The sequence below is a fragment of the Eumetopias jubatus genome, unplaced genomic scaffold (assembly GCF_037043125.1).
Source record: "Eumetopias jubatus isolate StellerSeaLion01/CBP00866 unplaced genomic scaffold, mEumJub1_p1.0 scaffold_3, whole genome shotgun sequence".
Taxonomy (NCBI): Eukaryota; Metazoa; Chordata; class Mammalia; order Carnivora; family Otariidae; genus Eumetopias; species Eumetopias jubatus.
Genome location: NW_028274809.1, coordinates 178,860,673 through 178,870,721, shown reverse-complemented (window position 1 = coordinate 178,870,721; position 10,049 = coordinate 178,860,673). Strand labels below are relative to the sequence as shown.

The following is a 10,049-nucleotide window of genomic DNA, read 5'->3' as shown; positions in this document are numbered from 1 at the left end:
GCCTCAAAACCCTAACGTCCCCAAAGTGCATGTGGGTCGTAGATTGAAAGGAACGGCCATATGTTGGTAAAGCTGGCCTCATATGGGACAAGCATGGTGCAGGGTGGCAGCTCTGGCCTGGGAGCTGAGGCTGAGCTGTTGTCACCAAATAACTGTGTGATACTGGGAATCATTAACCACTTTCACCGACTCACACATGGGGGAGAGACCACTGTCCCAGCTGAGCTGAGGTCAGTTTGTAGATATTACGTAAGCACCGCTGTGATTGAATGTCAGAGGTTACTTCTTGTGGAAACAAGCAACAACCCTTTGATTTTATTTCTTGCATTTCTTATGGGGCAAGCAGGGAAGCGCCAGTCATACTCCCTTATCCAGGCATTCAGACAATCATTGCTCAGAGGACAATATGCACTGTCTGGAGAGAGTGCTTCTGTCTGCTGTGATGGGTTCCTTCTTGCCCATTCGAGGAGGATTTGTACACTGTACTACTAATGGGAGAACACACAGAATGATGATGCAGAGGAGCTGCATGCAGCCTTATGTGTTGGGGAAGACCGGGTGTAGTCAACTTTTCCAATTGCCAATGACGGGAAAGGGCTGGATACCTGAGTGGTGGAATCTAGCATCAGGACCCTGATTTCTGCCCTCTAATTGAAGAGAGCCCTGGAAATGTGCTCAACTGCAGGACGGAGGAGAGCAAATGCGATGAGGCTTCTGCCTCACACAGGGCAGTCCTGCCCAAGTCTGGACCACAGCAAATCCACTGTCCCTTGCTCTCAGCCCATTCCACCCATCCACAAACATGCTCTAGAAAAACTCTGGCTTGTGTGTGCAAGGATGACAGGGAGGAAGGGTAGAGACTTCCCCTTATTTGTTGCCAAGGCTCCTGAGTAAAGGCCAGGTGAGTCAGGAGTTGGCCAATCATGGGACATGGAATTGGGGTGTGTAAGGCTACAAAACAATAGGACTAGAGAAGTGGATGAAAGCAGTACAGAGTCAAGAAGGGGAGCTACCTGGAAGGTTGGAGGCACATCGGGGCCAAATAGCACAAGGGCGTCTGTGTCCTGGCCTCCCTTCCTGGGTCTCTGGTCATCTTACACCACCTTCTTGTGCATCTTCCCTGGAACAAAGGAACACACTGATTTATTTCTTGTTTCTGTTTTGTTATTATTATTATTATTATTAATCACTATCATCATCATTGTCATCATCGTCGAGGGATTTAGGAAACTCCTGTGCTAAGTTTATTTTGTCTTATTTCTTTGGGTGAATAATCAGGCTTTATCCCTTAATCGCTGGATAGAGGTGGAGTGGGAGATGGGGCAGAGAAGCAGTTGGGAGGCTGGCCCACTTCATCAAAAAAGAGGCAAGCAATTAAGCTGACAGTATTTAAAAAGCACCCAAGCCTCTGAAACTCAAACTTTGGAATCCAAGTTTTCTGGCCTTTAGGGCATTGTGCAAAATCCACATGGTTAGTTAGGCGTTTGTCTGATGGATGTGGGAGGATGGTTTAGAATGTACGAAAGCTCGGTAGGTTGTTCTTGAGTATAATTTACTTGATTGTTTTTGGCTTGGTAAGTACACCCAGAGGCTTTATACTGATGTATGTGATTCAACAAAAACAAAAAACAATAAGGTCTTTATAGACTTGTGGTTTAATAGCTTTAAATAAATTAACTTTTTTTGGATCAATTCAGTGCACTGATGATATTTACAATCTATTAACTTTTTTATACTTCTCCCCTACATTACCACTTTAATTTATAACTTTGGAGAAATCGCTTTATATCCCTCAAGCAAAAGTACTATTTTCTACACACAGGGAACTTCAAAATGCATAGATGTGCCTATAAAAAACCATCTACCAGGAAAAGCTGGGCGCTAACCCCAGATTCCAGTTTCAGATGTAGACTCTCATGCCAATTTTTTTTTTGAACATAAATTTTATTTTTTTCTTTAAAAATTTTTAAAAATTATTTAAAATTTAAATTCAATTAATTAACATACGGTGTATTATTAGAGTTCAGGGATTCATCAGTCTTATATAACACCCAGTATCACCCACTTACTGCATTTCCCCCCTTCCCTCCAGCAACCCTCAGTTTCCAGTGATTAAGAATCTCTTATGATTTGCCTCCCCCTAGTTTTTAACTTATTTTATTTTACCCTCCCTTCCCCTATGTTCATGTTTTGTGTCTTAAATTCCCTATATGAGTGAGATCATATGATAATTGTCTTTCTCTGACTTATTTCGCTTAGCATAATAACCTCTAGTTCCATCCATGTCGTCATTGAAAATGGCAAGATTTCATTTTTCTGATGACTGAATAGTATTCCATTGTATATATATACCACACCTTCTTTATCCATTCCTCTGTCGATGGACATCTGGGCTCTTTCCATAGTTTGTCTCATGCCGATTTTTAATTGAAATAGGAACTTTCTTCAGAACAAAAAAATATTACAAGCATTCGGTGCAAGCTAAAGACTATGCCCGGGGGCGCCTGGGTGGCTCAGTCAGTTAAGCATCTGCCTTCGGCTCAGGTCATGATCCCGGAGTCCGGGGATCCAGCCCTGCATCGAGCTCCCTCTGCCCTTCACCCACTCATGCTCTCTCTCTCACTCTTGCTCTCTCTCAAATAAATAAATAAATAAACAAAATCTTAAAAAAAAAAAAGACTATGCTCTATAGGTCAGCAGTCAGTACTGCGCCCAATTAATTGTGTCTGGACTGAATAGTGTCTCTTCCGCCCCAATTCATATGTTGAATACCTTTTCCTCACTGTGACTGTATTTAGAAATAGGGCTTTTAGGAGGTAATTAAAGTAAAAAAGCTCATAGGGTGGGGTCCTAATCCAATAGGATTGGTGGCTTTCTAAGAAGAGGAAGAGAGATGTCTCTCTCTGCACAGGCAGTAAAGAAAAGCCATGTGAGCATGCAGAGAGGGAAGGCTGCCTTCTGCAAGCCAGAAAGAGCTCTCCCCAGGACCTAATTGGCTGGCACCTTGATCTTGGACTTTGCAGCCTCCAAACTGTTAGAGAATAACTTTCTGTACCGCACGTGTGACACGTTCTTGCAGCAGTCCAAGCTGAGCAAGATGGTAACCTTAACCAAGTTATTTATAATGCCTCTGGGCCTCAGTTTTCTGATGTGTAAAAATGTGTGGATCAGGCTAAATCAACCCTTAATTCTCTTCCATCTCTAGCATTCTAATCTGTGATTCTAACTGAAATCGTCTGGCTCCACAAGAGCACCACACTTTTATTTTTTTTAAATTCTGAGTTTCCAATGTTCAGAATAGTTACAAAGTAGTACAGAGAAGTCCCATGTATCTTTTACCCAGATTCACCAACTTTTAGTATTTTTCTCTGTATACTTTTTCATATTCTCTCTGTATTGGTACACATTTATTTATTTTGCTGAACCACTTGAAGGTAGACTGCAGATATATCTCTTTATTCCTTAATATTTCAGTATGTATTCCTTAAAACCATGGATATTTTCTTACTTAACTACGGTTGCCCACTCGGGGAAATTTCATATTGATATAATACTTCTATATAATCTACAGCCCATGTTCCAGTTTCTTCAATTTTTTTTTGTTAATATCTTTTAAAGCATTTTCCCCTCCCAGGTGGAAATCATCTAGGATCACATACTGCTCTTTATCACGCTGTGGTCATGTCTCCTCCTCCCTCCTCTGTCTGGAACAGTTCCTTGGCTTGTCTTTCTTTTCATGAGCGTGAGTTTTGAAGAATACAGGCCAGCCATTTACTAGAATGACCTTTACTTTGGATTTATTTAATGTTACCTCATGATTAAAGTCAGGATGTACATTCTTGGCTGGACCACTATATAAGTGATGTTGTATCCTTTCCAAGGGAATCACATTAGAAGGCACATGATATCTGAATGTCTTTCATGGGTGATGTTAATCTTAATGACTAGATCAAGGCATCGTCCCATTTCTCCATTGTATATATAGTTTCTATTTTTCCTCTTGCAACTATTATGCAAGCTATGGAGAGACACTTCTTGAGACCATGCAGTGGTCCTGCTCATCATATGACTTAGCATCCCCCAGACTTAGCATCCCTTGACGATTCTTGACTGAACCAGTCTTCAGTATGGTGCTTGGAAAATGGAGATGTTCACTGCTACCACTCCTTCCACATTTATCAGTCCGTGCAAGTCATTCACCTGTAAACCAGAATCCCCAGTCATCTCCCCTCTATTATCGTACTCGGGGATCTTTATTTATCCAAAGGATAAATAATCTATTAATTTCCTTATTTATTTTGGTGCCCTGATTGGCCCAGCTATGGCCAGTGGCCCCTTCAAACTAGTTCTTATGTCCTTTTGATACATTCCCAGCTTTTTAACACTTTTGAGAAATGTTGATTAAAATCAGAGGCTACTTAAAATAAGTGCTATTTGTATGTGTGTGTGTGTGCGCACACACAACTAAGGACAAATTATCAACTGACAGCAGCTTAAAAATTTATTAGATGCTGTAACTATATACAACATATTTTCTTTAGTTGTATTATTCTTAGGTCTTCCAGTTAGTAGTTGTAATTAGTTTTCATAGTTATCATAGGTAATTAGACTGGATTGCCAAAATCCTAGGGCTAATTTGGAAGACAGGATTGCAGCAGCCTACGCAAAGCTTCTTCTCAACATGGAGTCTTCAATGTCTTATCTTCATTTGAGTGCCAACGTCTTTATCATCTGTCCCTTATTGTGATGTGTGTGCACAGATTTCCACTTCGCTTTAGCCCTTGGCACTTGGTCTCTGTGGAATTTCTGATGGTTCTTCTTGCCTCTGCAATCTTGAACAAAGCCACATCTCTCCCAAATTCAGTAATAATTTTCATTTCTGCTATCAACATTAAGGCACTACGCGAGAGGTCTTCAAACTTTCACGATACTCTTAGAGTCTCCGTAATTTTTTCCAATGCCCCCAAGACCAAAAGAAATCCTGAACAGTTCCTTTTATTAAATATTCAGGCCCAAAACTTATTAAAGTATTTATGTCCAAAAGCTTTGTAACTGTTTGGCAGAATTCTACACATAAACTGAAAGAAAGTTACATTTTTACTTCATCCTTAAATAACTACATCATTACTTAACAATGGGGTGTGTGCACCTGTTGGGTAGTGCACAATTTCTCAAGCCTTGAAGCAGATTGGACATCACCATGTCTATTTCCTAGAACACATTTATTTTCATGGGCGATTACTTTTTTTTTAGACTTTATTTACTTATTTGAAGAGAGAGACACAGCGAGAGAGGGAACACAAACGGGGAGGGAGGGCGGCGGGAGAGGGAGAAGCAGGCTTCCCGCTGAGCAGGGAGCCCGATGTGGGGCTCGATTCCAGGACCCTGGGATCATGACTCGAGCCAAAGGCAGATGCTTAAGGACTGAGCCACCCAGGTGCCCCGGGCAATTACTTTTTATCAGAAATTCTAAAAAGCCAGTTTTGCAGAGTGATGACGTCACTGAAAGCAATGTAGCGTGATCTATTGCTGAAACTATGAACTACCTAGTAGTTCGAGCAGTGTCCCACAGAGGGCCAGTTATCACTGTGTTTCCCTCAAAAATGGAAAATACTCTGCTGCACAGTTTGGGAACGGTGACACTAAATCCTGGGAACCTTCAATCTCCTTTGTAAAAGAGCAACAACAAATACTGAGCTGATGTTACAAGTTTTTTCGCTAATGGTGAAACTGGTAGCGTTCATAATGCAGCATCAAGCTGTGGGTCTTTTTCACTGTTTATAAATGGGGTGATTACATCGTTTATTTTTCCAGTCCCAGGAGACTTGTAAGAGTGAAGGAGGTACTTCTGGGGCAGGGTTCTGGGAGGACAGGTGTAAACGAGTGTCCTGGGCAAATGGAGCTACGTGGCCACCCCGTTCATCCTGACATACATCGAAACACTTACATCCTGAAATCCACCTTTACTCAACAAATGATCTCTACTACAATGTAGCTCCTATGATTTCGTAATTTGCCAAAGGATCTGATCACATCACATTTGAAATGTAAAGCTGATTGGTGGTGCTCTTCCTTCTCTTCTCTGTCCTATCCGTTTCCCTCCATCTCCCCTCAGATGCTGGGCCTTTTCTTCTCCCCGACTCCCACCTCAACTCCCATCAAAACTTACCTGCCACTTTCCCAGTCAGCCAGGTTCAGGTCTTTCCTGCAGTGTTTTGAGGACAAGGGAAAAGGTAGCTACATTCATGACGCACAAGAAAGCCTGTGGAAGTCCTCTCTTCTCGTCTCTCTAGGTATGATCTGCACAAGGCACCTGCTCCAAATTGCCCCTTCTCCCCACACTAATCCCCACAAAGCCCTCACAGAGCAACGTCGGTCCCCAAGTCTTCTTGGGTTTCTCTCCCCTCCTTAGCCATGACTTCTTTGAAATCCCAAGCTCTTCTCTTATCTGGATTTGACACAACAAAGAAACTCAGAAAGCGACTCTACACCTTAGAGATTGCAAACACTTCCAATATTCAATCCCTTATCCCCCTTTATTCTTTCACATTCGAAGGCACTCACCCATGCATCCCTCAAAATTGCCTGTGAAGGTTCCACTTAAATGCAAAGCTCTAAGGGGCGGGCTAAAAGGGCGTTACGGTAATCATTACTGTTTTTAGAGAATCACAAATTAATAGGAGAAAAAAAAATTCCAATAGGATGTTTGGGCTTTGCGGAATGTCTGTGCCTGGCACGTAGCGGATGCTTCGGAAACATCTGTCTACTGGTGTAGGAAGTAGCACTGGCACCGGGAAATCGTCCCTAATGAGCCCGCCAAGCATTATATGGAGCGCCCGCGGTGTGCCAGGCCGACTCCGTGCACAGTGGTGGTAGGCTCAAGGGGCATTCCGAGGACCCGGCATCACAGGGAGGCTGCGATCCTGCTTCCATGCCCTTGTCCGCTCCTTCACCTTCGTGATGACAAACGTGCACGATCACAGGCGGGCGCGCATCGGCGGGAAGGGCCCACCTCCCGGGGCAGGGGGCTCGCCCAGGTGACCACGCCGCTCGAGACCGGCGGGGACCAGCCCGGGAGGACGAGCCCGCCCGCAGAGCCGCAGAGGAGCCCAGCAGCTGGCGCCCGGGCGCGTTGAGGATCCCTGTTGATAATTAGGTCAGAAATTCGGATTATGTTGAAGAAAGTAAGTAGCGTCTACGTTGCATCTAATCATGGCTTGTAAAGAGCAAGGCGGAACTCTGATGTAACCGTTTTAACGCGACCAGGAAGGAACACTCTCAAGTGATGAGGAAAGGCGGAAGGGGCGGACGCGAATAGTTCAGTAATAGTCTACTCTAAAGACAAGCGAAAGGGCGCCGAAATAGCTCAGTTGGGAGAGCGTTAGACTGAAGATCTAAAGGTCCCTGGTTCGATCCCGGGTTTCGGCAGCACTCCTTTTTAGTCCGACTGGAGGCAAATTGCGGGTGAACGCCTTATCCCGAGTAACCCGGCTCATTGACGCCAGCCCACTTCAAAACAAGGACTTCAAGGATAAGCGAGCGAGGAATGGAAACAGCCACTCTCAGCGCCCCCCAGACAGCGGCCGCCCCACACCCCCACTTCCGGGGCGCCTTCCTGGCGCGCGTCAGAGGCGCTGCTGCGCGTGCGCGTTGCGGAGCCTGGCGGGGGCGGGAGGGCCTGCGTCCCCTGGAGTCCCGTTGCGCCCCCCGGCGACAGGAGGGTGCTGCGCGCAGAGCGAAAAAGACAATTTCGCCCCAAATTTCATTCCCCAGAGCCTCCCAGTTTGAAAAGCAAGACTCTGCTGTTGAATCGAGCGGCTCTGAGCGGGCCTTGCCCGTGAGGGAACCGCCGTATTTCCGGTTAGAGGCGCACGCCGGGCCGCTCCCGGGGCGTAATCGGGGTTACTGGCCGAAGGGGTAGAGGCGTGGCGGCATCACAGCTCTGTTAAATTAACGTCTTGCACCTAAACAACTTTATTTGGAGGGTAGACCAGTGGTTCTCGAAGTGTGGTCCCCGGACCAGCAGCCTCGTCTTCTACTGGTAACTAGTTCGAAATGCAAATTCTGGGCCCCACCTAAGATTTACCGTATCAGAAGCTGGTTTCCAGCTTTAGGTGTTTTAACAAGCCCTGCGAGTGAGATTCAGAAGCAGCTCAAGTTTGAGGATCCACTTATTCTAGACGTTCCTTTGTATTTCTAAAAGAGCCCTTTCCTAAGACTGTTTCTGTGAACAAGCTTTTTCCTTTTGCTGTCTTTTATCCTGCAAGTCTGAAGTAAAACTTTGACACGTGCTCGAAATACATCTTTTTCTGGGCCTCTTTTGCTTTCACAGTGAGTGTGTGTGTTGGGGGTGGGATCAACTCTCCTAGCTAATCCTAAACCCTCCTGTTCTATATTGTGTGGCTCCTGGGAGCTGAGCCAGGACCCAGGGGGAGCAGTTGCAAGGATGTAGATTTGAACTAAAGCAGGAAGAAATTTAAGTTTCTTAACTCAACTAGAAAAGGAATATGTAGTGTAGCGGGGGTGGTGCGTTGCTGGTCAGCACATGAAAGACAATCCCTCTTGGGATTTATGCAGTAGGTCTTGCATATCTTCTGGTTCTTTTGTTTTGAGAGGGTACTTCGCATTTGTGAAGTACTGTGTGATCTCACGTTATTAATTCATTTATCAATTTAGTATTAATTATTGACCTCCCACTATGTGCCAGAAATTATTAGATCTTCATAATTACCTAATAAAGTATGCATCATTACCTTCATTTTACACATAATAGTCCTCGTAGGATTGCAAAGATTAAACCTAATGTACGTCAGGCATCTAACATCTGCTACCTCTTAAATGTTACTGTACCTGAATCGTTGTTGGGGTGTTTGGTTAAGATGTGTGCATAAAAATGAGGGGAGCTATAGGAAGAAACTAAAAGCCTTTTCTGGTTAATCCGAAAAGGCATTATGGGGACGTAGGTCTTGGTTGGGCCCTCAGAGAAAGATTTCTTGGACAACGGGAAGACCAAACTGGGGTGCAACGAGCTCTCTGCATGTTTAAATGCTAGGGAATGATGTGGACACTGAAAGTGTGAAGGGTTGTTCATTTCAGACGCCCTGCGGGGCAGACAATAAGATCAGGTACTGGCTAATGGACATTTGGTATTGGGGGAGGCTAGAGGCGCATATCAGGTTAGAAGTCCGAAGGGGGGAAGGTAAAAGGGGATCATTTGGGCAGACCCCCACAGGGGCGTGGTCGGAAAGGGTTTTGCTGGCCTTGTGGGAGCGAGGAATGAACACAAAGAAGATAGGGAGCACTTAAAATATTTTATGTATGTATATATTTTAAAATAATTATATATATATATTTTACCTTAAGAAGTAAAGTCTAAAGATGTAATCTGATCACTTTTATTGCTTTTCATTGATGTGTGAAGTGCTCTGATAGATCTCACACACTGTTACTTCCCAGAGTGAAGTCTGAGCAGGACTGAACATGATTTGTCTCCTAGGGAGCCCCTGACACCTGCACTGGAATAGCTCTTTAGGACTGAGGAGGGGGTGAAGGGTGAGGGGTGAAGGTGTGGAGTCAGCCCTTACTTTAGCAAAGAAATGCTTTCAATGGAAAGAATGTGATTACATTGCACATTTATCAGTTAGTGCTTAGCCCAGTGCTCTACGGGCAACAAAAAGTTGTGAATGTCTACTCTTGCTTCAGGCCGTTTATCCAGTGTGGAAAGGGAAAGGCATCTTTCCACATTTCCTTGAAAAGTTTTTAGGAAGAAACCTGGGATATCTGGCTCATGTGACAAATTTCTAAGGGAGGCACAAGCACATTGCTAAATGACTGTTTATTCCTTAATTATCCTGGGGACTATATTCATTTTAGGGTGGAAGTAAGATAGAGTGAAGCTGTTAAAATTGTTATATATATAATAAAACTAGATGGGCATTTACTAATTCATTGGGGGCCTTTTGTGTAATCAATATGTACATATTTTAATACCCATTTTATTAGTCTTGGGTTATGGGTCTACTCTTTTAACTGTATAGTGGTTTATAGCT

General features: G+C 44.1%; 1 non-coding gene across 1 annotated transcript; it reads left to right on the top strand.

Moving 5' to 3' along the window:
* The first annotated feature begins 7,355 nt into the window (after positions 1-7,355).
* Positions 7,356-7,428, top strand: TRNAF-GAA (transfer RNA phenylalanine (anticodon GAA)). The gene has a single exon. It is a non-coding gene; the product is annotated as a tRNA-Phe (tRNA).
* Positions 7,429-10,049: the final 2,621 nt, after the last annotated feature.